Genomic DNA, 15916 nt, shown 5'->3' with positions numbered 1-15916 from the left:
CGTGACTGGGCTGGATTTCTTCCTGTAGTCTGTGATTGACTGTAGACCCTGCCACATGCCTCTTGTGTCTGAGCCGTTGAATTGAGATTCTACTTTGTCTCTGTACTGACGCTTAGCTTGTTTGATAACCTTGCGGAGGGAATAGCTGCACTGTTTGTATTCGGTCATGTTACCAGACACCTTGCCCTGATTAAAAGCAGTGGTTCGCGCTTTCAGTTTCACGCAAATGCTGCCATCAATCCACGGTTTCTGGTTAGGGAATGTTTTAATCGTTGCTATGGGAACGACATCTTCAACACACATTCTAATGAACTCGCACACCGAATCAGCGTATTCGTCAATGTTGTTAATACGAAACATATCCCAGTCCACGTGATGGAAGCAGTCTTGGAGTGTGGAGTCAGCTTGGTCGGACCAGCGTTGGACAGACCTCAGCGTGGGAGCCTCTAGTTTTAGTTTCTGTCTGTAGGCAGGGATCAGCAAAATGGAGTCGTGGTCAGCTTTTCCGAAAGGGGGGCGGGGCAGGGCCTTATATGCGTCGCGGAAGTTAGAGTAACAATGATCCAAGGTTTTTCCGGCCCTGGTTGCGCAATCGATATGCTGATACAATTTAGGGAGAAACCCGTTGGCTGCATCGCTTCGGATAGCGTCTCTCCAGTGAGCCATGTTTCCGTGAAGCACAGAACGTTACAGTCTCTGATGTCCCTCTGGAATGCTACCCTTGCTCGGATTTCATCAACCTTGTTGTCAAGAGACTGGACATTGGCAAGAAGAATGCTAGGGAGTGGTGCACGGTGTGCCCGTCTCCGGAGTCTGACCAGAAGACTGCCTCGTTTCCCTCTTTTTCGGAGTCGTTTTTTTGGGTCGCTGCATGCGATCCATTCCGTTGTCCTGTTTGTAAGGCAGAACACAGGATCCGCGTCGCGAAAAACATATTCTTGGTCGTACTGATGGTGAGTTGACGCTGATCTTATATTCAGTAGTTCTTCTCGACTGTATGTAATGAAACCTAAGATGACCTGGGGTACTAATGTAATAAATAACACGTAAAAAAACAAAAAACTGCATAGTTTCCTAGGAACGCAAAGCGAGGCGGCCATCTCTGTCGGCGCCGGAAGTACTGTCCTCAACACTGGGGCCCCACAAGGGTGCGTTCTGAGCCCTCTCCTGTACTCCCTGTTCACCCACGACTACGTGGCCACGCACGCCTCCAACTCAATCATCAAGTTTGCGGACGACACAACAGTGGTAGGCTTGATTACCAACAACAACGAGACGGCCTACAGGGAGGAGGTGAGGGCCCTCGGAGTGTGGTGTCAGGAAAATAACCTCACACTCAACGTCAACAAAACTAAGGAGATGATTGTGGACTTCAGGAAACAGCAGAGGGAACACCCCTCTATCCACATCGATGGGACAGTAGTGGAGAGGGTAGCAAGTTTTAAGTTCCTCTGCATACACATCACAGACAAACTGAATTGGTCCACTCACACAGACAGCATCGTGAAGAAGGCGCAGCAGCGCCTCTTCAACCTCAGGAGGCTGAAGAAATTTGGCTTGTCACCAAAAGCACTCACAAACTTCTACAGATGCACAATCGAGAGCATCCTGGCGGGCTGTATCACCGCCTGGTACGGCAACTGCTCCGCCCTCAACCGTAAGGCGCTCCAGAGGGTAGTGAGGTCTGCACAACGCATTACCGGGGGCAAACTACCTGCCCTCCAGGACACCTACACCACCCGATGTCACAGGAAGGCCATAAAGATCATCAAGGACATCAACCACCCGAGCCACTGCCTGTTCACCCCGCTATCATCCAGAAGGCGAGGCCAGTACAGGTGCATCAAAGCTGGGACCGAGAGACTGAAAAACAGCTTCTATCTCAAGGCCATCAGACTGTTAAACAGCCACCATTAACATTGAGTGGCTGCTGCCAACACACTGACACTGACTCAACTCCAGCCACTTTAATAATGGGAATTGATGGGAAATAATGTAAATATATCACTAGCCACTTTAAACAATGTTACCTTATATAATGTTACTTACCCTACATTATTCATCTCATATGCATACGTATATACTGTAGTCTATATCATCGACTGCATCCTTATGTAATACATGTATCACTAGCCCCTTTAACTATGCCACTTTGTTTACATACTCATCTCATATGTATATACTGTACTCGATACCATCTACTGTATCTTGCCTATGCTGCTCTGTACCATCACTCATTCATATATCATTATGTACATATTCTTTATCCCCTTACACTGTGTATAAGACAGTAGTTTAGGAATTGTTAGTTAGATTACTTGTTGGTTATTACTGCATTGTCGGAACTAGAAGCACAAGAATTTCGCTACACTCGCATTAACATCTGCTAACCATGTGGATGTGACAAATAAAATTTGATTTGATTTGATTTGAGACGAGCATGGTAACTCATCTTGATAAATCAATCAATGTCATATTTTTGTTTTCATTGAATCTCCGATTTATCAGGTTTCAGGTAAGACCCAAGTGCTGACTGTGTTGAACTAACACTGTTTATTGCAACAGGGGCAGGCAAACAGGTCAAGGCAGGCAGGGGTTGATAATCCAGAATAGTGACAAAGTCACAGGATGGCAGGCAGGCTCAGAGTCAGGACAGGCAAGGGTCAAAACCAGGAGGACGAGAGAAAGAGAGACTGGGGAAAAGCAGAAGCTGAGACAAAACGCTGGTTGACTTGAACAAAGAAGACAGACTGGCACAGACCGACAGAACACAGGTATAAGTAACTAGGGGATAATGGGGAAGATGGGCGACACCTGGAGGGGAGTGGAGACGAGCACAAGGACAGGTTAAACAGATAAGGTTCTGACACGATTGGATGTTTGGTTACAATTAGGCTGGGAAATGTTAGCTAAGTTGAGGCAAGTGCTCATTATCATTAGTCTAGCAACTGAAAGCAATGCAAATCTTGTCTACACACACTCATTAGGCCTATAGCTTACCCGATGAGCTTCCCTGATGTTTTCCTGATCACGTTTCCTGATCTTTCTAACACTTTCAGTCACTTAGCCTACTGATGCGAATAGTACACTTTTCCCATAGGCTATTCAGGTCATTTCACATATTTTTCTGCTGTTTAAAAAGGTCATAAGGTCTACATAATTTCAATAACAATATTGCTGAAACCACTTTTGGCTTCATTGTTTTACTGAATTTATTATCCTAATTATAGGCTAGGCTACTTGCTGATAGATAATATTTAAATATTTTTTGTAACAGTAGGCCTACCTACACAATAACCTCATATTGGGATTGAATTAATAATAACAAGTGTTTATTTGGCCTTGGGGAGAGCAGAGCGTGGAAGAAATCATAGTGCTGCAGGAAGGGGTGCTGGAAGTGCTGTAGATAAATTGAAATACATTTTCCAAATTATATAAGTAGGGGGAGTATAGGTAAAGAGGAACACAAACTGAAAAAAACATTTGGGAACACCGTACTGAATCATTACATTGTCTTAATTAAATGATAATACCTGAGAAGCCGGTGTATGGAGGATACAGTGCATTCAGAAAGTATTCAAACCCCTTGACTTTCTTCAAATGTTAAGTTACATTATTTAATGTATTATTATTATTTAATTATTATTTAATTTAAATTGTATTAAATTGTTTGTTTTTCTTCTGAACAATCTACACACAATACCCACCCCATAATGACAAAGCAAAAATAGTTTGTATACATTTTTCCACATTTATAAAAAATAAAAAAAGACATCCCATTTACTTAAGTATTCAGGCCCTTTACTCGGTACTTTGTTGAAGCACCTTTGGCATTTATAAAATCCTTGAGTCTTCTTGGGTATGACGGTACAAGCTTGGCACACCTGTATTTGGGCAGTTTCTCCCAATCTCCTCTGAAATTCTCTCAAGCTCTGTCAGGCTGGATGGGGAGCGTCACTGCATTTTTATTCGGGTTCAAGTCCGGGCTGGGCCACTCAAGGACATTCAGAGACTTGTCCCAAAGCCAGTCATGCATTGTCTTGGCTGTGTGCTTAGGGTCGTTGTCCTGAGTGCTCTGGAGCAGGTTTTCATCAAAGATCTCTCTGTACTTTTCACCGTTCAACTTTCCCTCGATCCTGACTAGTCTCCCAGTCCCTGCTGCTGAAAAACATCCCCACAGCATAATGCTTCCACCACCATGCTTCACCGTAGGGATGGTGCCAAGTTTCCACCAGATGTGAAGCTTGGCATTCAGGCCAAAGAGTTCAATCTTGGTTTCATCAGACCAGAGAATCTTGTTAATCATGTTCTAAGAGTCTTTTAGGTGCCTTTTGCCAAACTCCAAGTGGAATGGCTTCCGTCCGGCTGCTCTACCACAAAGGCATGATTGGTGGAGATCTGCAGAGATGGTTGTCCTTCTGGAAGGATTCTCCCATTCGACAGATGAACTTTGGAGCTCTATCAGAAGGACAATCGGGTTCTTGGTCTCCTCACAGACCATGGCTCTTCTCCCCTGATTGCTCAGGTTGACCAGATGGCCAGCTCTAGGAAGAGTTTTGGTGGTTCCAAACTTCTTTCATTTAAGAAAGACTGAGGCCACCATGTTCTTGGGTACCTTCAATGCTGCAGACATTTTTTGGTACCCTTTCCCAGCCTCAACAAAATCCTGTCTCAGAGCTCTATTAACAATGAGTTAATGATGCGCGATTTCGCCTGGCGTAGAAGATGTACTCTCTCGTCAGGACACTGTTGTTCAGAAGAGCTAGCCAACAAACTAAGCTAACACAATCCATTCAAAATGAAGCTGGAAGGACAGCAAACTACTTGCATTTTGTTCGTTTTACCTGTTTTCTATTTATAGTTCTTTGTATATGGCCATAAAAAAATGCTGATTCATGATTTTGACTGGCTGAGAAAAGTTGCCTGCCCATCTCTCTCATCCCAATTCCCGACACATTTCTATAGGACAGCTGGAGATCAAACTTGAATATTGAAACAATGTTGAAAATGTCAGCGAGATAGACAGCAAGGTGTACACTTATCTCCGCTGTTGAAAATTAAATGTTAGTTTAAACAAAATGTGAGATGCTTTTGATAGTGGAGATCAAGTTTATAAATTGTCTGGCTGGGCTGATGAAACAGTGGATTGCACAGTCAGATGGTTAAAAAAATAACGTCATAGATTTAGCCAGTGGTAACTAGTGGAATAGACACTGGTTGGAATGCGGTTTCAACCAACCAACATCAAGGATTAGACCCACTTGTTGTATGACCCCCAACGTGATACCATTCTAAATAGCTTAAGAACTCGACTACACTATACAAAATAAAATAGAAAGACATATTAAACAAAGGATGGATGACTCTTCTTCAAAAAATATTTTGTGCTGAGACCACTTTCTTTTAACGTCTTATGGCTGCAGGGGCAGTATTGAGTAGTTTGGGTGAAAGGTGCCCGTATCAAATGGCCCGCTCCTCAGTCATAGTTGCTAATATTTGCATATTATTAGTATTGGATAGAAAACACTCTGAAGTTTCTAAAACTGTTTGAATGATGTCTGTGTATAACAGAACTCATATTGGCAGGCAAAATCCAGAGTTGAAATCAAAACAGGAAGTCAGAAATCTGAGCTTGTATGTATTCACCAGAGTCACCAATGAAATCCCCTTGAGAAATGAATGATGTTGCACTGCCTAGGGGTTCCACTAGATATCAACCATCAATAGAAATTATAATTACGCTTCTATGTTGTTGTGGGAGAGAATGAGAGCAGAATATATCAATGGCCATCAAGCAGCCATTTTGTGAACACACTTTTTCCTCATGGTAGTCACTTGCGTTCCATTGCTCACGAAGACAAGAAAAAATATTCCGGTTGGAACTTTTTTGAAGCTATATGTTAAAAACACCCTAATGATTGATTCTTTACTTGGTTTGAAATGTTTCTTTGACCGGTAATATCACTTTTTGAAGAAGGTATTTGGACATAAATAACAGACATTTTCGAACAAAACAAATATTTATTGTGGACCTGCGATTCCTGGAGGGCTTTCTGATGTAGATCATCAAAGGTAAGGGAATATTTATCATGTAATTTCCTGTTTATGTTGACGCCATCTTTGCGGCTGTGGTATTTTTCCTTTTGAGCGCCGTCTCAGAATATTGCATGCGTTTCTTTTTCCGTAAAGTTTTTTTAAAATCTGACACAGCGGTTGCATTAAAGAGAAGTATATCTATAATTCCATGTGTATAACTTGTATTATCATCTACATTTATGATGAGTATTTCTGTTGAATGATGTGGCTATGAAAAATCACTTGATGTTTTTGGAACTAGTGAATCTAACGCGCCAATGTATACTCAGATTTTTTAAATATAAATATGAACTTTATCAAACAAAACATGCATGTATTGTGTAACATGAAGTCCTATGAGTGTCATCTGATGAAGACAATTCAAGGTTAGTGATTCATTTTATCTTTATTTCTGGTTTTTGTGAACGCTATATTTGGCTGGAAAATTGGCTGTTTATTGTGGTTTGGTGGAGACCTAAAATAATCGTTTGTAGTGCTTTCGCTGAAAAGCCTATTTGATATTGGACACATTGGTGGGATTAACAACGAGAAAAGCTTTAAAATGATATAAGACACATGTATGTTTTAGGAATTGTAATTATGAGATTTCTGTGGTTTGAATTTGGCGCCCTCTATTTTCACTGGTAGTTGTCATATCGATCCCAGTATCAGGATTGCAGCCATAACAGGTTGTCGATACTGGCAATTGGTGTACCTTGATTGGCAAAGTGGGACACTTTATTCTTTATTGTAAAGAAGATTCCATTAGAGTATTTGAGTAATTTCAATATTTGAATGATGAACTTGAATTATTCATACAAATTAAATGAATTATAACAATTTTATCTATTTTTGTGGATTTGTCATTTATTATTATCATCATCATACTTGATTATGATTATGATGTAGCCTATATGTAATTGTATAGCCTATTCATAGAATAAAATGAACTTCATCTAGGCCTATCAGCTCAACATTTTCAACACTACACTCTCAACACTACACTAATCACTCTAATCACGGATGTCTCTGTCACGGATGCCATGGTTGCCCTTAGTATAAAGATGTAATCCGGAGATGTGTTTTATACAACTGCATATTTGAAATAAAATATTATATTTTCACTGATTTCAAAACTTGGTCCACCAGAAAGTGGAGAGCAACACATATGCAGATATACTACGTGATATCTTTCAAAAAAGCCGTGCTAGAAAGGACTACCTACACATACAGAGCAGCTCATGTTTTAGACTGGAGCGTGCTACATGGCAGACCAATCCGAACGCATCTCTTGGCATGTCCAGACCACTCATTATCTCAGCCAATCATAGCTAACGGGAAGGTTGCTGACTTTTTCAATGGCTTAACCAGCTAGGCTCGTAATTTAACAATGTTATGAATAGTTACAGATGACATAGAACTTTGCTATTAGCCACATGAAAGTTAACGTGTTCCAGAAGGCATTTCTGCCAAAAAATGCATTTTGATTTATGAAGTAGTGACGACATACGCCTAGTTTCCTGAAACAAGTCACATGGTATAAAAACATATTATTATAATGTCACCAGTCCTGTAAATTGACGTAAAATGTCAGGAAATTATTTTAGAAGAACCCCCTTTTTTCTCGTACCCACAACCCCTCAGCCCCTGGTCTTCAGGACTGAGCCCCGAATGTTATGAAATGCTGGTGACAATCCTGGCCAGGACTACAATAATATACCATCCCTCTGATTGTCTGGGTGTGACCCCCTCCCCATGGGTTACTGCAACCAGTGTTGCCAGCACTGCCACTACCTGGATGAGGGTACTCCACTGGAATTCCTACTGGCTAGGTACAAGGTCATCAAGGTTCTCATTAGCAGCTTTGAGAAATCCTTGTATATTATCCCCACCCATCTGTGGGCTTTGGCTTTGTTAGACCAAGCCTGCCAGGCAGGCAAAGACTATTGAGAGGGTGGTGCTGCTTTAGTGGATCTCTGACCACATTCATCTTTCTGTCTTGGCTGCGTCGGCTACTTGTAGTGGGCCTATAAGACAGATAAGGACATCTACTTAGTGGTTGGGTCTCTCAGATGGGCATCGAGGATATGGGGTTGACTCCATTCCATCATGTTTGGAGGTTGTTTGAATGTAAACTCAAAGTACTATACGTGTTTTAATACACATAATGTGTTTTGAAACAGAAATGAAATACTCTGAAACACCCAAAGTGGTTCTTCAACCAGAATATTGTTTTTTTTAAGACTGTGTCGGTTTTCAGTGCATGTAAAAGGCACAAAAACTGTGTTTGTCATGCAATCAATGGTTTAGAAATGCTAATGGTTTATAGCCTAAATATTGATTGATGGTAAAGGCCTATGCAGAATAATTTGTTGTGTAATTCCACCTTTTATTTTTTCAATGCTTTATTTAGACAGCTTAGAAACAGGATGGGCAGTAAGATGGTACATTTCGTTAGAATTTTACCCACTCAACCACACAGCCTAAGAAAATATTCTGGGGTGAATTGATAAAAAAACAAAAACTCATACTTAATAAAAATGAATGCAAGTCATGCAGAGCCCATGGTTTTAGAGGTTATTTATTTTATTTCACCTTTATTTAACCAGGTAGGCAAGTTGAGAACAAGTTCTCATTTACAATTGCGACTTGGCCAAGATAAAGCAATGCACCCAGTTTAGACACCACCCCTCTCCCCACTGAAGACCGGGGTTGAATTCCCCACTCCAACCCTTCAATCTGTTTCTCCCACCTATCTGTATCCTCTCTGTCCAAATATATTTGAAAACATTTAAGGAAGTCGTTTCAATGATTTGTTAATTTCATTTTATAAATATAATGTCCGAAAATCCAGCTTAATATGTTACTCAAAATGTTAATATATTTCATGAGGAAATATAAAATTGTGTGATTGAACTCATTGGAAGACTTGGTTTTAATCACCTAGCATTTCCTATCTTGCCATGTGACTCTGTTTTTAAATAATTGAAGGTAATTAACTTTTTAGACTATGATTCTTTCACAAAATATTGTATACATGTTTGAAGAAAAAAAGGTATATTTCTACATCATTAAGCTAGTTGTGCCATGAGGTGTAGATTAAAGGTACAGTTACAAAGAAAAAGCCATCTCAGACTGGCCAATAAAAATAAAATATTAAGATGGGCAAAAGAACACAGGGCACTGGACAGAGGAACTCTGCCTAGAAGGCCAGCATCTTCATTGTTGACATTGAGACTGGCGTTTTGCGGGTACTATTTAATGAAGCTGCCAGTTGAGGACTTGTGAGTTTTCTTTTTCTCAAACTAGACACTCTAATGTACTTGTCCCCTTGCTCAGTTGTGCACCAGGGCCTCCCACTCCTCTTTCTATTCTGGGTATAGACAGTTTGCACTCTTCTTTGAAGGGAGTAGTACACAACGTTGTACAAGATCTTCAGTTTCTCATATGGAATAGCCTTCATTTCTCAGGACAATAATAGACTGATGAGTTTCAGAAAGTTCTTTGCTTCTGGCCATATTGATCCTGTAATCGAACCCACAAGTGCTGATGCTCCAGACACTCAACCAGCCTAAAGAAGGCCAGTTTTATTGCTTCTTTAATCAAAACAACAGTTTTCAGCTGTGCTAACATAATTGCAAAAGGGTTTTCTAATGATCAATTTGCCTTTTAAAATTATAAACTTGGATTAGCTAACAGAACTTGTCATTGGAATACAGGAGTGATGTTTGCTGATAATGGGCCTCTGTATGCCTATGTAGATATTCCATTAAAAAATCTGCCGTTTCCAGCTACAATAGTCATTTACATCATTAACAATATCTACTCTGTATTTCTGATCAATTTGATGTTATTTTAAGTAGACAAAATGTGTTTTTCTTTCAAAACAAAGACATTTCTAAGTGACCCCAAACTTTTGAACAGTCGTGTACATCTAACAACACACCTTATAGATAGTTTCCACATAACTTAATTGTGGTAGCTGTGATACATCCTTTTTATTGTTGTTATTACAGTAGCATAGGCCTCAGAAGCGGCCTGCACAGAAAAGGAAATGTTCTTATATTTAGTGGATAGTCTTTCAATCCATGTCAGCTGCAGAGTTGAGGTGGCTATGGCTTTACATAATTTCCTGTGAAGCAAACAAGCAAATTCATCAAATTGTTGTGAAAGAAAATGGGTATTAACACTTAGTTCTCAGTTTATTTTTAGCTTGTGTTTACATGACTTTTTCTCTACACTGCCTTAAACTGAGATGTCTCGTAAATGATACGTGTTTTCATCTGTTTACGAGTGAACCTTAACCACACAACTCATGCCAATCTTATAAAATCTCCACTTGGGCAGTTTTCTCAACATTGTTTTTCAACCCAACAGTTTAATGGAGAGTTGGAGGAAGAACATAATATCTTGTGGTCTGCACTACAACATTAAGCATGTAAAGCAGTAACCATTAAAAAACCAAAAGTCTGATGTTGTGTTTTGTTGAGAGTCACATGCAGAATACTTTTGCATCCATGGGACTTTGGATTAAAGCTGCAATATGTCGTTTTTTGGGCAACCCGACCAAATTCACACAAAAATGTGATTTTTAGATCTGTTTTAGATTTATAGATCTGTTCTTTGTGGTATTTCAATGCTTAACGTTCTAAAGTTTATTCTTTCACACCAGTTCCATCAGCTGAAAATGATGTTTTTAGATGTTTTTAGCTATTGAAAATGTGTTTAAATGGCACAATCATTCTCTACACTACACATTGCTTGTTTTGTCACAGAGTGAAATTAGGCAAACTATTAACATTTTAGCAACCAGGAAATGTCGGGAACGATTTCCGTATATTTCATCATTAATTGTCACGTAATTAAGGCCGAGGACATTTGAGCTGTAGCTTCCAGTTACTTATTGATGTTAAATTGTTTACCCTGACCTAAAATTGTTAGTTGGTATATGCAATTTTGGAATTACGGTGAACTCAAAGTATTGGGGGAGATTTTTTGTTGTTTTGGCTCTGTACTCCAGCACTTTGGATTTGACTATGAAGGTAAAGTGCAGACTGTTACCTTTAATTTGAGGGTATTTTCATCCATATAGGGTGAACCATTTAGACTAGACATTACAGCACCTTTTGTACATAGCCAACCCACTTTAGGGAACCGAAAATATTGGGACAAATTCACATGTACATTATGTATTTTAAAGTAGTCAAAAGTTTAGTATTGGGCCCCATCAGTGGTGTAAAATACTTAAGGGAAAATACTTTAACGTACTCCTTAAGTCGTTTGCGGGGTGGGGGGGGGTGTATTTGTACTTTAATGATTATTTCTGTAAAAAGAAAAAAAGAAACCTCCCCTAACCCGGACGACGCTGGGCCAATTGTGCCCCGCCCCATGGGTCTCCTTGCTGCGGCCGGCTGCAACAGAGCCTGAACTCAAACCCAGAATCTCTAGTGGCACAGCTAGCACTGTGCCTTTAGATCACTGCACCACTTGGGAGGCCCACTATTTATGTTTTTGACTGTACATTTCACTCCATCCATTTTCCCTGACACCCAAAAGTACTCGTTACATTTTGAATGTTTAGCAGAACATGAAAATGGTCCAATTCACGCAATTATCAAGAGAACATCCCTGGTCAACCCTACTGACTCTGATCTGACACTCACTAAACACACATGCTTCATTTGTAAATCATGTCTGAGTGTACTCCTGGCTATCTATCCATACTTCTTTTTAAAATGGCCTCCGATTTGCTTAATATAAGAAATCTTAAATGAAAAATACTTTTACTGTTAATTATGGTACTTAAGTATATTTAAAACCAAATACTTTTAGACTCTTACCGAAGTAGTATTTTACTGGGTAACTTTCACTTTTACTTGAGTGATATCTTTACTTTTACTCAAATATGACACCATCCACCGCTGCCCCTGGACACTGATCTCTTGGCTACATAGCTGACGACGCTGGACTGTCCATTAATCACGGTACCCCATTCTGCTTGTTTGTTTATCTGTCGGCCCAGTTGCCTAGTCAACGCCATTTTACCTGCTGTTTGTTGTGCTAGCTGATTAGCCTCGCCTACTGTTTTTATCTAGCTTTCCCAATTCTACACCTGTGATTACTGTATGCCTCGCTGTATGTCTCTCTCAAATGTCAATATGCCTTGTATACTGTTGTTCAGGTTAGTTATCATTGTTTTAGTTCACAATGGAGCCCCTAGATCCACTCTGCATACCCCTGTTACCTCCTTTGTCCCACCCCCACACATGCGGTGACCTCACCCATTACAACCAGCATGTCCAGAGATACAACCTCTCTCATCATCACCCAGTGCCTGGGCTTACCTCCGCTGTACCCGCACCCCACCATACCATACCCCTGCCTGCGCATTATGCCCTGAATATATTCTACCATGCCCAGAAACCTGCTCCTCTTATTCTCTGCCCCCAACGCTCTAGGCGACCAGTTTTGATAGCCTTTAGCCGCACCCTCATACTACTCCTTCTCTGTTCCGCGGGTGATGTGGAGGTAAACCCAGGCCCTGCATGTCCCCAGGTACCCTCATTTGTTGACTTCTGTGATCGAAAAAGTCTTGGTTTTATGCATGTCAACATCAGAAGCCTCCTCCTAAGTTTGTTTTACTCACTGCTTTAGCACACTCTGCTAACCCTGATGTCCTTGCCGTGTCTGAATCCTGGCTCAGGAAGGCCACCAAAAATTCAGAGATTTCCATACCCAACTATAACATCTTCCGTCAAGATAGAACTGCCAAAGGGGGCGTAGTCGCAGTCTACTGCAGAGATAGCCTGCAAAGTAATGTCATACTTTCCAGGTCCATACCCAAACAGTTTGAACTACTAATTTTGAAAATTACTCTCTCCAGAAACAAGTCTCTCACTGTTGCCGCCTGCTACCGACCCCCGTCAGCTCCCAGCTGTGCCCTGGACACCATTTGTGAATTGATCGCCCCCCATCTAGCTTCAGAGTTTGTTCTGTTAGGTGACCTAAACTGGGATATGCTTAACACCCCGGCAGTCTTACAATCTAAGCTAGATGCCCTCAATCTCACTCAAATCATCAAGGAACCCACCAGGTACAACCCTAACTCTGTAAACAAGGGCACCCTCATAGACGTCATCCTGACCAACTGGCCCTCCAAATATACCTCCGCTGTCTTCAACCAGGATCTCAGCGATCACTGCCTCATCGCCTGTATCCGCCACGGAGCCGCAGTCAAACGACCACCCCTCATCACTGTCAAACGCTCCCTAAAACACTTCTGTGAGCAGGCCTTTCTAATCGACCTGGCCCGGGTATCCTGGAAGGACATTGACCTCATCCCGTCAGTTGAGGATGCATGGTCATTCTTTAAAAGTAACTTCCTCACCATTTTAGATAAGCATGCTCCGTTCAAAAATGCAGAACCAAGAACAGATACAGCCCTTGGTTCACTCCAGACCTGACTGCCCTCGACCAGCACAAAAACATCCTGTGGCGGACTGCAATAGCATCGAATAGCCCCCCGTGATATGCAACTGTTCAGGGAAGTCAGGAACCAATACACGCAGTCAGTCAGGAAAGCTAAGGCCAGCTTCTTCAGGCAGAAGTTTGCATCCTGCAGCTCCAACTCCAAAAAGTTCTGGGACACTGTGAAGTCCATGGAGAACAAGAGCACCTCCTGTTATGCAGGTGAGTGAGGACCCAAAAGCGACTTAACAGAAACTGAGTTTATTAAAGTCCAAACAGGGAAAACATAATCCTCAATCTTAACAGGAGATGTCCAAACAGGGAAAACATAAATCCTCTAGTTGTTGAGGAGAATTGCAGGACAAGCGGCAACAGGCTGCAGGTCCCTTCGGGTAGGCGCGGGCCGTAGCGGACAGAGACACCTGCTCACACGCAGCATCTGAAGAAAAGGCAAAACACGACAGGACGGAACAAGGGCACAGCAAACAAGAATCCGACAAGGACAGAGGCAGAAACCGAGAGAGAAATAGAGACCTAATCAGAGGGCAAAATAGGGGACAGGTGTGAGAGAGTAAACAATAATATATAAATAATATATGCCATTTAGCAGACGCTTTTATCCAAAGCGACTTACAGTCATGTGTGCATACATTCTACGTATGGGTGGTCCCGGGAATCGAACCCGCTACCCTGGCGTTACAAGCGCCATGCTCTACCAACTGAGCTACAGAAGGACTCCTAAGGTCCTAATTCTCCTAACGACAAGGTCGTTAGGAGAATGAAGAACAGCTGGGAGCAGGAACGGAACGATAGAGAGAGAGGGATAGAGAGAGAGAAAGAAACCTAATACGACCAGCAGGTGGAAACGAAGAGAAGAGAAAGCACAGGGACAAGACATGACAATACAATACATGACACCTCCTCCCAGCTGCCCACTGCACTGAGGCTAGGAAACACGGTCTCCACCGATAAATCCATGATTATCGAAAACTTCAATAAGCACTTCTCAACGGCTGGCCATGCCTTCCGCCTGGCTACTCCAACCTCGGCCAACAGCTCCGCCCCCGTAGTTCCTCACCCAAGCCTCTCCAGGTTCTCCTTTACCCAAATCCAGATAGCAGATGTTCTGAAAGACCTGCAAAACCTGGACCCGTACAAATCAGCTGGGCTTGACAATCTGGACCCGCTATTTCTGAAACTATCTGCCGCCATTGTCGCAACCCCTATTACCAGCCTGTTCAACCTCTCTTTCATATCGTCTGAGATCCCCAAGGATTGAAAGCTGCCGCAGTCATCCCCCTCTTCAAAGGGGGAGACACCCTGGACCCAAACTGCTATAGACCTATATCCATCCTGCCCTGCCTATCTAAGGTCTTCGAAAGCCAAGTCAACAAACAGGTCACTGACCATCTCGAATCCCACCGTACCTTCTCTGCTGTGCAATCTGGTTTCCGAGCCGGTCACGGGTGCACCTCAGCCACACTCAAGGTACTAAACGATATCATAACCGCCATCGATAAAAGACAGTACTGTGCAGCCGTCTTCATCGACCTCGCCAAGGCTTTTGACTCTGTCAATCACCATATTCTTATCGGCAGACTCAACAGCCTCGGTTTTTCGGATGACTGCCTTGCCTGGTTCACCAATTACTTTGCAGACAGAGTTCAGTGTGTCAAATCGGAGGGCATGCTGTCCAGTCCTCTGGCAGTCTCTATGGGGTGCCACAGGGTTCAATTCTCGGGCCGACTCTTTTCTCTGTATATATCAATGATGTTGCTCTTGCTGCGGGCGATTCCCTGATCCACCTCTACGCAGACGACACCATTCTATATACTTTCGGCCCGTCATTGGACACTGTGCTATCAAACCTCCAAACGAGCTTCAATGCCATACAGCACTCCTTCCGTGGCCTCCAACTGCTCTTAAACGCGAGTAAAACCAAATGCATGCTTTTCAACCGATCGCTGCCTGCACCCGCATGCCCGACTAGCATCACCACCCTGGATGGTTCCGACCTTGAATATGTGGACATCTATAAGTACCTAGGTGTCTGGCTAGACTGCAAACTCTCCTTCCAGACTCACATCAAACATCTCCAATCAAAAATCAAATCAAGTGTCGGCTTTCTATTCCGCAACAAAGCCTCCTTCACTCACGCTGCCAAGCTTACCCTAGTAAAACTGACTATCCTACCGATCCTCGACTTCGGCGATGTCATCTACAAAATGGCTTCCAACACTCTACTCAGCAAACTGGATGCAGTCTATCACAGTGCCATCCGTTTTGTCACTAAAGCGCCTTATACCACCCACCACTGCGACTTGTATGCTCTAGTCGGCTGGCCCTCACTACATATTCGTCGCCAGACCCACTG

This window comes from Oncorhynchus keta, chromosome 11 (genome assembly GCF_023373465.1).
Source record: "Oncorhynchus keta strain PuntledgeMale-10-30-2019 chromosome 11, Oket_V2, whole genome shotgun sequence".
NCBI classification, from domain to species: Eukaryota; Metazoa; Chordata; class Actinopteri; order Salmoniformes; family Salmonidae; genus Oncorhynchus; species Oncorhynchus keta.
This window is presented reverse-complemented; position numbering follows the sequence as displayed.